Source organism: Petaurus breviceps, unplaced genomic scaffold (genome assembly GCF_028583685.1).
Source record: "Petaurus breviceps papuanus isolate PSGF00001 unplaced genomic scaffold, PetGlider_PUasm1.0 90696, whole genome shotgun sequence".
NCBI lineage: Eukaryota > Metazoa > Chordata > Mammalia > Diprotodontia > Petauridae > Petaurus > Petaurus breviceps.
The window spans coordinates 9,616,993-9,630,072 of NW_027187314.1; positions in this window are offsets into that span (position 1 = coordinate 9,616,993).

The following is a 13,080-nucleotide window of genomic DNA, read 5'->3' on the forward strand; positions in this document are numbered from 1 at the left end:
CAAGAAATATGATACCCATTATATGTATGATGATTTTGGAAGTCTTTGTCCAAGTACACGTAGTATGAATAATAAATGCTGAACTAGATCTTAGTGCAAAGAGTCAAATTTGATCCCATAGTTATTACTGAGATTTGGTAGACTGGAACTCATGCTTAGAATATGTTTGTGTAAGGGTGTACATCTAGGTATATAGACGTTATTGAAAAGGAACAGAATAGACAGAAGGGACAGTAGGATATAATTGTTCATTAAAAGGACATACATCGGTGGAATAAATCAAGTAGGCCATCTTTTGCCTCAATTCTTACCTAGCCTTTAATCACTGAATGGGTATTGCTTCAGACAAACTGAGACCTGGGAAAGGACTTAGCTTAAAAAAGGCCAGGGTCTCCTACTGCATCCTGGGCCATCACCAGGCATCCTGACCTATGTTTTACCCCTGGACTCTGATGACGGTGGAGGAGAGAGTGAGACTGATGACTTTGCACAGCCCTGCCTCACTTAAATCCAATTCACTTGCAACACAAGACATTGCCCTTCTGATGAGACAAGCTGCTTTTCTGGCCATGATTTTGACCAATGAAGATGTTGAAGTTCAAATAATGAAACATTGGGAGCAAGAAGTAACTCTAAAAAATCTTTAGTTTTCTAGATAATTCACTTGATTACATGTGTTTTTAGCTGGGTAAAGCAGCCTGAAACTTTGTCTACATGACCCCAGAGCTACTAGATTTAAAAATTCTTGATCTGAAGGCTTAGTATCATTTAGCAATAGCCTGAATGGTAGAGAAGCATAGATAGACTTTTAGTGGTAGGTTATTAGATCGTGGAAAACGGGTTGTGGCCCATTCTTTATCTTCTATTACAAGCTGTTCTGAATTAATCAGAAGACGATATTGCAACCTGTGGGCTTTTTTTTATTATGTAATGAGGTCATTCTCTCCAGAAAGCTTGAGGTCTTTGGATTAGCTGTTTGTGCCAAGTACAAGTGAATCTTCTCAGCACTCATTTGAAATTACTTATGCATTTGCCATTATGTGGCCTTTAATCTTTCACCATTTCTTTCCATAAGACACCTTCATTCAAAGTAATTTTATTATGATTATTATTATAATGTGTTTTAAATTAGCATAGTTATTGCAATAATTATGCAATCATGAATATCAAGTGCCCTCCTCCCCTTTATCTTCTCCATGCTTTGAACTCCCTAGATGTCAAGGCGTCTATGGCATTTGTTGTGACAAAATTCTGTTATTGCTTCAGTCTGATTTTATCTCTGCATATGTTTGCATATAAGTAAATTCATGTGAACTAAAACCAAGTTTGATTACACATTCAATTCATTCAGCATTAAAGAGTCCTATGACTCAATCAGAATTAAATGGTTATTTTAACAGACTCCTATCTATTCCTTGGTGCTCAAAATTTTACTTACTTGTATACTAAAATATTTATATTGTAAAACGTGTCCTATCTTTCTTCTAAAAACTCAAACTTCGTTTCATCCACCAACTTTCTTTAGCTTTTGTCATTGTTCTTTTTTTGCTTTTACATTACTTTCACTTCTAAATATGTTCCTCCTTGTCACCACCCACAAAGTTATCCTTACAACAAAGAATTTTTAAAAATACAGTTCAGCAAAACCAACAAACACAGCTACCAAATTTGACAAATTGAAGAGAGCTAAAGATATGCCAACCTGAGAGCACAAGATAAGCACCAAAGAACAAATTAGTTGGAAAAGTGTGAAGAATTTAGGTTACCACACTCAGAGAGGCCTATTGACATAGGCTATTATAAAGGCAGAAGGGGATGATTTGAACACCCAATTAGGATAATACAGCTCTAGGGATTTGCTTTGGTTTAAGCAATTGTAATGGAAAGATAGGATATAGTGACCAAGAGAGGGTAAATTGAATAAATTATTAACAAAGACTAGCATTAAAAAAAAAAAACAATCACAAGGACCCAATGGATTTCTAAAGGAATTATATCAGTACTTTAAGTAAAGCTAATACAGAGGCTGTGTGAATTATTTCCAAAAGCAGAGAAAGAACTCTTTTGAGTTCTTTCTATGAGAAAAGTATTCTCTTGATCTAGAGGACCATATCATGTATGGATACTGAGATGAAATATTAAATAAATATCGACAAATACAGTAGCCTATAAAAGTTATTTATTGTCAAGTGATATAATGAATGCTAGCATTTATATAGCGCCTAGTGGTCTGCAAAGTTTAAATATATTTTTTCACTTGATTCTCATAATCTTATAAGGTAGATGCTTTTATTATTCCCATTTTAAAGATGAGGAAACTGAGGGTGAAAGACGTTAAGTGATTTGCTCAGGTTACACAGCTAATCAGTGTCTAAGGAAGAATTCAGACTCATTCCTTCTTGACTCAAAGGCACTCTTTATCCACTCTATCTCTTTAGCTGATTTACACCAAGAACACAGGGATGATTCAATATTAGAGAAATTATTAACATAAGACTTAATATTGACAATAAAATAACAAACAATATCTGATTATATCAAAAGATACAGGAAAAAACCTGCGATATAAAAGTTCATTTGTGGGAAGGGGAACCCTAAAAAGAATGGGAATGTTAAGGATTTGTCCTTAACATAGTAGAAAACATTTATCTGAACAAAGATATAGCCTTAAGAAATATGCAGTAAAGTCAACTGTGAATTATTTTTTTACACAAAGAAAGAATTAAATAATTGAAATGATATTTAATGTTCATGGAAGTTGTTGTTGAGTTGTGTCCAACTCTTGGTGAGCCTGTATGTGGTTTTCTTGGCAAAAATACTGGAGCAGTTTGCCATTTTCTTCTCTAGTAGATTAGGCAAGCAAAAGTTAAGTGGCTTTCCCAAAGTCACCCAGCTAGTGAGTGTCTGAAGCTACATTTGAACTCAGGTCTTCCTGACTACAGGCACAGCACTGTATCCACTGTATCCACCTAGCAGTCTCCCATGTGCATGGATAGGTTGAGTTAATAAAGTAAAGGTGATGATACTTCCCATAGCAAGTCATCCACTGAGCCCCCAGATCTATTGTGCATGTTCCTACAACTTATTCCCTCTCTCTTATGGACTTGGCATCTCCAGTAAACATTCCCATTCAGAGACATGGTTTTCCATTTCAAAACTAGCAGAATCTTTCAGGACAAAGGAGAAAAAAATTGTCACTTTACTTGCTTACCCATTCCTGTAGCTATCAACTGGAATGTGTGAGGAGTATCTTGTCCCAAGGACTAACTTCTCTTTCTTCCTTAAATAAAACATCATACCTCTTAATTCTTAGCTTCCCGAACTCTCAGTCAGGAATCTTCCTCTGGCAAGGTTAACTTAGATTTTGTAGAAGTAAACCCCAATATTTTATATCTTCTTTAGAAATTCTTCTCTTGGGGAGGCTAGGTGGCGCACCTGAGTTCAAATGTATTCTCAGACACTTAACACTTACTAGCCATGTGACCTTGGGCAAGTCACTTAACCCCAACTGCCCTGCCTTACCCCCTCCAAAAAGAACAAAAAAGAAATTCTTCTCTTCTGGGCTTTTTTTTTTTAACTATACCCAATCCCTTGTATGCATTCAGATAAGCACAAGTAACAGACAAGGGAACAAGCTTTTTAAAGCAATTCTCAAAAAACCATCAAAACCCAGAGGTACTATTAAAAGTAATGATAGCTCTAAGTTGTAGTGCTTAGGGTACATCCAGAAGAGAAAAGGGAAGTGACTCTGGCTAGCCATTCCTCTCCATCCTGCTCTGCATGTGAGGATAGATGAAGGTAGAAGGTATACTTGGGCAAGTAAGTGAGGATCTTGGAGGAAGCACAAGAAAATCTCTAGTGTCAGTCTCACCATAGCCATCAGATTCACCCAGGTCCAGTCTGCATCAGCAGAACTTGCACTGTGCCAAGCTCAGCATCACATAATCTGTGCTCTGACAGGACTCTAAAAAGTCAATAACATAAGCTCTTGGAGTTAACTCAGTCCACCCCTGTAATGGAAAAGCAAATTTAAAGATCTTCCTTGCCCCTAGGCTAAAGTGCACCTGGAGCCTGGGGTGGGAGGCTTGTTTTTCAGTAGATACTTCTTGATTGGCCAGTGAGTCAATAAGGTTGTTACATTCTCTGAGCCAGGAGAAGGCTATATAAGCCCTGATGTGTAGCTTTGTTTGGGGGCTCACTTTGAGAAATGTTCTGTGATTTGATCAAATGAAACTCTGGGAAGCCGTTGTCCAGGGCCCCCGGCTTTGAAACCCAGATGTTGATTTGGTATGGATGTAATGGTTGGACAGTTTGGAAAACTGTCTACTTGGTCTGTTTCTGTCTTGATAATTCTGTCTGTATACTCTGAAGTTCGGGGTGCTGACCTTTTTCCCCTGAACTAGGTAAACGATATATGTTTGCCTGATTAAAGTAAGCTTGTTAACCCATTTTGAGTTGCTTTCCTTTATCAAAGCAGATCTAAGAATCTGTGTTGGCAGCCACCCTGAGGATGCTTGGGGTGCTTGCTGCTACAACCCCACACTGAGTTTTCAAAGTCCCACTTCTATGCAAAGCAATAAATATTCCCTAAGAGTTTCAAGCACATATTATACTTGTAATCACATGTGCATTTTTAATTGCATCCCTTGCTTTGTTCATTTGCAAGGAAAAGTAGGAAGAGTTGCATTTTTCATTTAATTGATTACAAAGATCTTCAGACCAATGGATAATTATTCTTCCCAAAGTATTATCTGCAAGTGGAACCATTCCAAGTTGTTTTGCATGTAAGATGACAAGCACTGGTAGCACCAACATTTTCAGTTAAATAAAACTTTTAACATTTAGCAAATCTGCAAGAAACATCTTACAATGTAAGTAATCATCCTTTTTGATGGTTTGGACTTGGTTTTGGAAAAAAGTTTGTTTTGAGTTTTTTTTTACTGGCTTCAATCAAAAAACTCATACAAAGTGAACATACTGGTATTTTGTCTCTATCAATCACAGTATATGTAATTCATAATTAAATATCGTATGTCATATTTTCTGGATTTTGGCTTTTTACTTTGTATTTATCTCTACTTTCTAAATTTTTGGCCTCTTTTGTTTTGTCTTGTATTCATTCAAACTAGTCCAGGGGAATTTATATTCAAATTATGTGTTTATCCCTTTAAAAAATTAAACAGAAATTTTAAGAGTTTAAATATAATTGTTTTACAATTTAAATGATTACCTATAGCCATTCCCATTGTTTCAATATTTTAAAGTTGTAGTTTTTTTTTTTTTAAACAACTAGTTATATTGTACTTACCAGATTAATGACATTGAATTCTGCTTTAGGAGCTATGATGATGACAGATAGCAGCTGCATTGAGAGTCAACATGAGCTGACTAATTACCTTCTTTGCACATGCAATAATAAATAATTACTTCATTCCATCCGCTATCATTTGGAGTAAATTTGTCATGCTAGTCTCACTTTTGTTTATTTAAATTTAAATTTTGTTTTCATCTATAAAATGAAATGCCATAATTATATGCTTCATATAAAATGAAGCTTCTTTCATAGAGGTAGCTAAATAGTAAAGTGGATAGCGCACTGGGCCTAGAGTCAGGAAGACTTCAGACACTTAGAAGCTTCGTGACCCTGGGCAAGTCACTTAATTTATAATTGACTCAGTTTCCTTAACTATAAAAAGAGGATAATAATAGCACCTACTTCACAGGGCTGTTGTGAGGATCAAATGAAATAATATATAAAGAACTTAACAGAGTACTTGGCTACATAGTACATGCTATGTAAATGTTAGCTATTATCATTATTATTTGAAAAAGTAGATTCATTGGAAGTTGAACTCAAAATTATCTGATAATTATGGCCATCGTTTTTTTGTACCTGCCACTTATCCCTGAGCCCCCTCCATCATTATCACTTAGTAATATTTTTAAAGTGTAAAGAATACTTTATTTGTAGTTTGCTAATGTGTTTTGCTAAATATGTAGCATAATAGGTTGAGTTTACATATGATTATATTACTTATTCATGCGTTTATTTTTGCCTACAGTTATTAATGCTACAATAAAGTATTTTAAAGTCAAAACTATATTTTAAAGGTTGTCTAAGTTCTTCACAACATAGGCATCTTTAACATAAAGACAATTTATATGTATAAATGCATTCAGATGTGTACACATATACAACTATGCATGCATGTAATTTTAAATTCATAGCCCAAATTTTGAATGACAAAATATGCTGTTTTCTTTTCCATCACTCCAATTTCCTATAGTCAGTCTCACCCAATTGGAATAATTTCCTTTCACAGTCCTCTTCAACTTTTCCTGAAATCACAGCAGAGCTGTTTTTCATTTACCGTCCCCCATGCCTAGAATTCTTTCCGTCCTCACTTCTACTTCCTGGATTTCCTGACTTCCTTCAAGACTCAGCCCAAATCCCACCTTCTACAGGAGTCTCTCCAGCTACTAATTAATTTCCTTGTCAATGTGCCCTCTATCAACTATCCACATACCTTGTATGTACCTATTTATTTATATATTGTCTCAGAAAAACCTGAATTCAAGTATGGCTTCAAGACGTTTACTAGTTGTGTGACCCTGGGCAAGTTAAGTTCTGTCTGCCTCAGTTTCCCGAACTGTAAAATGGGGGTAATAACAGCAATTATCTCACAAGATTGTTGTGAGGATCAAATGAGATAATGTTTGTAAAATGCTCAGCACAGTGCCTGGTATATTGTAGATGTTTGGTAAATGCTTATTTCTTCCTTTCCTCCTTTTTTTACTTCTTTCCTTCCCCTTTAGAATGTAAGCTTCTTGAGAACAGGGATTGCCTTCTTGCCTTTCTTAATATGCCCAGGGTTTAGCACAGTTCTGGTCACATATTGAATTTAATTAATACTTGTTGACAAAGATTAACTGACAACCCAATGTCACTCAGATAGTACACAGAAAGAGATAGAAAAGGCATTTATTGTTCCATTGATAGAAGGAATTCCTGAATGAGGATACTCCCTCTACTAAAATACCTCTTATGATCTTAGTGATGGCTTGGAGGACACTTTTTTGACCCTTGTTGTTTGTCCTTTGTTCTCTAGGAAGACCAGGACCTCCCTGAGGGGTTGCCATGACATGCAAGTGAATTAGGATTTAAGTGAGGGAGGGCTGTGCAAAGTCACCAGCCTCATTTTCTCCTCTGGAGCCATCTGGGTCCAGTGACCAGATATAGATCAGAACAACTGGAGATGGCTCAGTGGGGGACACTGGCCTTTTTAAGCTTAAGATCTTTAACAGGTCTCCCTTTGAATAAGGCAATGCCCATTTGGTGATTAAGGCTTCTTTACCTAGGCACACAGAGAAAGAGAAAGAGAGGAAGACAGACAGACAGGCAGACAGAGGCAGAGAGATCTGGGAGGGGAAAGTCATCAGAAGTTCTGGCTAAGACAAATTACTGTTATTTACGTTCATTCTGAGACAATCAGCCTAAAAAGGATGACCAAGCAGGGTTTGATCCTATTGCTATTGCTATTGCTATTGCTTGGACCTATTGTTGACCAATCAATGAAAGCCAGAGGAATTTGGGTTAAGGCTGGTCTTTAAAAAAGAAAGTTTCAGAGGTTAAAAGTTACATTCTCTTTGGACAGCACCCACAGGTAAGGGTGTGATAATTGCTCTATAGCACACTTTTTTCACTGACTCTCCACTGCAAAGGAGGCTTGGGTAAAATTCATGCTCTTACAGTGAGGACTTTGGATTTTAGAAGGAATGCATAGGAAACTAGGATTGAAATTTAGGTCTCTGGACTCCAAATCCAATGCTCTTTCCAATATGTGACAAGATTTCCTTTAAAAATCACTTCTAAATCTCATCGCTGTCAGAGAAACATGATGAATTTTAAGAAAATTCTTGGGAGTTAAGAGATGAGCTAGCATTCACAGTAGGAAGTCTTGTTTTTTTCCCATTACCTCAGTAGTAAAGAATTTGCCATACTATCTTCAAGTAGCTTATTAAATGTAGCTCTTTGGTTCTGTGTTATGACTTGATTCCTGGGAAATGTGCTCTATCCCCTCTAGATTCTGTTATTCCTGCTGTGTGTCTGCATATGTTCTACAAACTTCAAGTACCAAAATTATCATGATGCCCTTTTGGGGGGGTTTTCTACCTTTCAATTTTATCCTCAAGTGCAAAAGAGTAAATCATCACTGATGCAAATGGTGTTCAGACTAAGGAATAAGCAACAACTAACACTGAAAACATAAAGCTTTTCTCCATATGGTGTTTACTTTTTCATGCATATATATTCATATCTTTATATTACCTCTAAATCTGTTGGTTGCTGGTTATGAAGAACAAAAATTTAATGAAATCACATCCAATTGGAACATAGTGCATTTCTCAGAATACCTGAGCAAAGAGAGTGGTCATTCACTGGGAGAAGTTCCCCAAAGATGCCAAGACAAAGATGCCAAAAGCTGGAGTCAGATGATTCTAGAAGACACAGCTCCCAAGTGAGGATCTACCAGTATGCTGAGGGCATCTACCAACCTGATTCTTTCTGAATCTTGAGAGGAAGAGGATTCTTTCCCTAATTTGGACTTTTGAGTTCCTGAGAAACTGTCTTTCTTCAGACTACTGTCTTAGAAAATAGAGATGAGGTTGAATTCTTTCAAGAATGGCATCATTTGGGAATAGTTTTCTTTTGCTTTGTTTTATAATACTTTCTCATAGAAATACTTCAGTCGATCAATATATGGTTTCTGCCTATTTGTAAGGTGCAAATAGAATTCAAATGGTGTTTACAAGTTTCCTAGTGATTGGGGGATTGTTTCAAGGAAAGTGGCATGAATCATCATCATCATCATCAAATTGAATCCACATGAATTCAAAGTTGATTGGAAAATAGATTAAAAATAATTTAAGTATTTCTGTAACTCTTTCAATTTTAAAAATATCATTTGGTTATTTTTTAGAACACCTTAAGTCCATACTTACCTAAGTTTCACCAGTTAGAAACTTGGGACATGAATTCCTTTCCCAAGGACAGTGTCAGAACTAAAAATAGACCTCTCTATTCAGGACTGTTCCTATTTAGTCATCTGCACAGTACTCTATTTATCTCTATATTCATCTATAATATGTTCATTACAATTCATTTTTCTCCATTATTCAGATTCTCAAGAGGCTATATTTCATAGAGAATGGAACGTGAAGATTCTCTGACTTGATCTTGAAAAAGTCATAGAACTTTCAAAGCTTCAGCTTCTCCTGTATTGAAAAGTAATTAATGAGTGAGATTTGCTAAATGAAGGGATTATTCACAATGCCTTTGTCTCATGTGACTCCATAAGATCTGACCTTAAATGTTCCCGGAAAAGGGGGTAGTTTGGTAAGGATAAGGAAAGAGAAAAAGAAGAGTGACCTTTCTTCATCACAGGTTCAATATAGAAATTAATTTAAATATGAGCGATTTGGGGGGTACTCATTTGATAGGTCTTGTGCAATTTATTAAGTTTCTGCTCTAAACTAGTCATCTAGTGATTTCAGATTCTCCATGAGAAAATACTCTGTCCTTTTGTTAGAAGCACAGAAAAGCCATGGAATAAACCTTGCTAAACCTGGAGCAGGACCTAGATGGTCACACATAGATAAGTGACTTGAAAATTCTGTTAAATCAATCAGAAACTAAGAAGAGAATGAATTCTATTAACTGGAAATCTCCCTGCAACTAAATATATTGAATTTGGTGTCAGTTCTATGAAAGATATTCATGATTTCAGAGTGAGAAAATAAATATTAGGCATCTTGAGCTAGATATAAGATTTATATTACTTCTCTAAATCCATGACTTTTTACTCTTGGAGGCAAACTTAATATAGTGACTAGTATACCAGACTGAAGTCAAGAAATCCTTCCTCTGACACTTACTAGCTCTGTAATAATGACAATAATAACCATAGATTATTATTATGTTACATCATATTGTATCACATTATATCATTTTGTATTATATGTCTATCATATATATAATTTTGTTATTTTTTTACTAGCATTTATATAGCACTTTAAAATTTGCTAAGTGCTATGAATATGTTATCTCATTTGAGCCTCATAACATCCTTATAACAACCCTGAAATTTTTCCCATTTTACAGATGATGTAACTGAGGCAGACAGAGGTTAAATAACTTGTCCGGTGTCACACAGCTAATAAATGTCTGATATTGGATTTGAACTCAGGTTCCTAACTCCAGGTCCAGAACTCTATCTGATGTGCCACTTAGATACCTCAGAAGCTTTGAGAGGAAGTGAATGAGAATGGTCATGTGAGCGAGAGAGTCAAGGGATAATGGTCCTAGCACCCAGGGTGCATCCTTTTGTTCTTCTTTCTCCCCAAAGATCCCTATTCCGCCATATCTTGTTACACTGGTTTCATCATTCCGTCCTTTATTTAACCAAGAGTGAGGTACTTAGATTCTCTGAACCTTGGGTTCTCCATATGTAATATCTCAGTATTTTAGAGCAAATGTAGCTTTTTAAACATAATGTTTCCAAACTCTAAAATTACTTTCTTGAATATGAGAATTTGTCATACAAGGAGATGAAATGCCAGTGTAACAATGTCTTCTATGCTCTGGTAATATTATGCCCACTATTTCTGTCCTCATTAAATGTATTCAGCTAATGACAATTGTTATTTTTCCATCTTAAACTCTATATAACTTTTTCTCCAAAATCATTCCCTTTAAAATTTCATTTATAATGAGAAAACAAAGCTTCATTGAAGCATCTTTTTTATGATTTACCTCCAACTGAAGGACCCCAAAGCTGTCCCTAACACCTACACAACCACCTTGGTCTAAGTTCCTTCCTCTGGTCTCTTATACTTGTTGGTTTGTGCCACTAACAAAAATGAGAGTTAGTATCTATATATAGTTTGTGGTGTGCAAAGTGTTGTACACATGTTATTTCATTTGATCTTTACAATAGCCCTGGGAAGTAGGTGCTATTATTGTCACCTTTTTACAGATGAGGAAACTAAGGCTGAGGGAGGTTAAGTGAATTGCCTAGGGTCACAGAGCTAGTAATTGTCTGATTTAAGATTTAAACTCAGATCTCTGTGTCTCTAAGACCAACACTCAATCAACTGCGTCACTTAGCTGCATTTAGAGACAGCTTGATATGATGTGATGACACCTAGAGTATGTGATGACTTGAAGTAGCAAGATATGGATTCCCAACTCATCTCTGAAGCTGACTAGCTTTGCAACTTTGAACACATCACGTAATATTTGTGAGATTTAGGTCCCCATGTATAAATGGGAATAGTAATAATTTCAACATTCAGTACTTGGTTAACATAAGACTCAAATGAGAAAATGCGTGTATTTTTCACCTTGAAGAACTAAATACTTCTCAATTTAATCTCATGTTTAGCATCATGTAGCTGTTATTTGTATGTTGCAAATTTCTTAGGGACATAGAACTATGTCCCTAAATAGTTCCTATAGAACTATTTAGAGCAAGGCATGTGGCCTTGAGGCCAGAGGTTCCCCAACCTTGCTTTAAGCCTACACACCTGGAATACATAAAGCTTTGCATATTGTAGACTATCAATAAATATTTCTTGAATGGATGAATGAATGAATATGTGAGATTTTAAGTGACTAGGAATTCTTATTTAATGATGGGAGCTTAAGTTTCACCTTCCTGACTTTCACGGAAAGATAAAGAAAAATAGTCTAACCTTTTTTTAAAAAGTGTGTATGCATAAATCAAGTCCTACACATAATATATGTACAATATTTATCTTAACTCCAGTTAAGGTAATAGTCAATTCTAACAAAATCCCAGCCAACAGCCAAAAGAAATTCTCCTAAACACATCAAAGGTTTAAAAATTCTTAATATAATCCCTCTATTTAGGAAAATTGTCTTAATATCCAGACAACAAACATTTATTAGACACTATGTACCAGAAAGACTTGAGTTCAAATCCAGTCTCAGACACTTACTAGTTGTGTGACCCCAGGCAAGTCATTTAACCTTTGCCTCAATCCACTGGAGAAGGAAATGGCAAATTAGGATCTTTGTCAAGAAAACTCCAAGGACAGTATGGGCACGCTATGGTCCATGGGATTACAAAGAGTAAAACATGACTGAACAACTGAACTACAAGGTGCCCAATGCTGGGCTAACTGTTGTGAATGCAAAGACGGCCTCTCAGGGAGCTTATATTCTACTGGAAGTACAATATGCAAATAGTTACATGGATACAAAATATATACAGGTGTATATTAAGGTTTGAAGGAAACCAGGAGTCAGAGATGAGGGAGAGAGCATTCCAAGCATATGGAACAAACAGTCAGTGCAAAGGCATTAATATGGGAGATGAAGAGTAGTTTATTAGGAACAGCAATTAGGCCGGTCCATAAAATTGTAGAGTGTGTGGAGAGAAGTAAAGTATAGTTTTATTGGAAAGGTAAGAAAGGGAGAAGTGAGATTTTAATGGGTTTTAAATGCCAAAAGACTTCATATTTCATCCTAAAAGTAATAAGGAATCACTGAAGTTTCTTGAGTAGGGAGGGTGATAAGTGCAGGTATATTTAGGAAAATCTCACTTTGGCAGGTGAATGGAAGATAGATTTGAGTGGGAAGAGAACTGAGGCAGGGGACTAAGTAGAAGACTATGACAGAAAAAAAAGTCTTTATCAAAGCATAATATTCATTTGTCTTTAAAAACATACAAGCATAGAGTAGAGGGATTTTAAAAATATCATTGTTGCTGTTGAGTCATGTATGACTCTTTGTGATCCCATTTGGGGTTTTCTTGGCAAAGATACTGGGACGGTTTTCCATTTCCTTCTCCAACTCATTTTACAGATGAGGAAACTGAAGTAAACAGGGTTAAATGACATGCTCAGGGTCACACAGCTAGTAAGTATCTGAGGTCAGAACTCAGGAAGATAACAAGACTTTCTGACTCCAGGCCTAGAACTCTATCCACTATACCAACCTAGCCACCCTTAATATCATAAGTATCAATTGAAAAACCAACAAAAAATATCACGTTA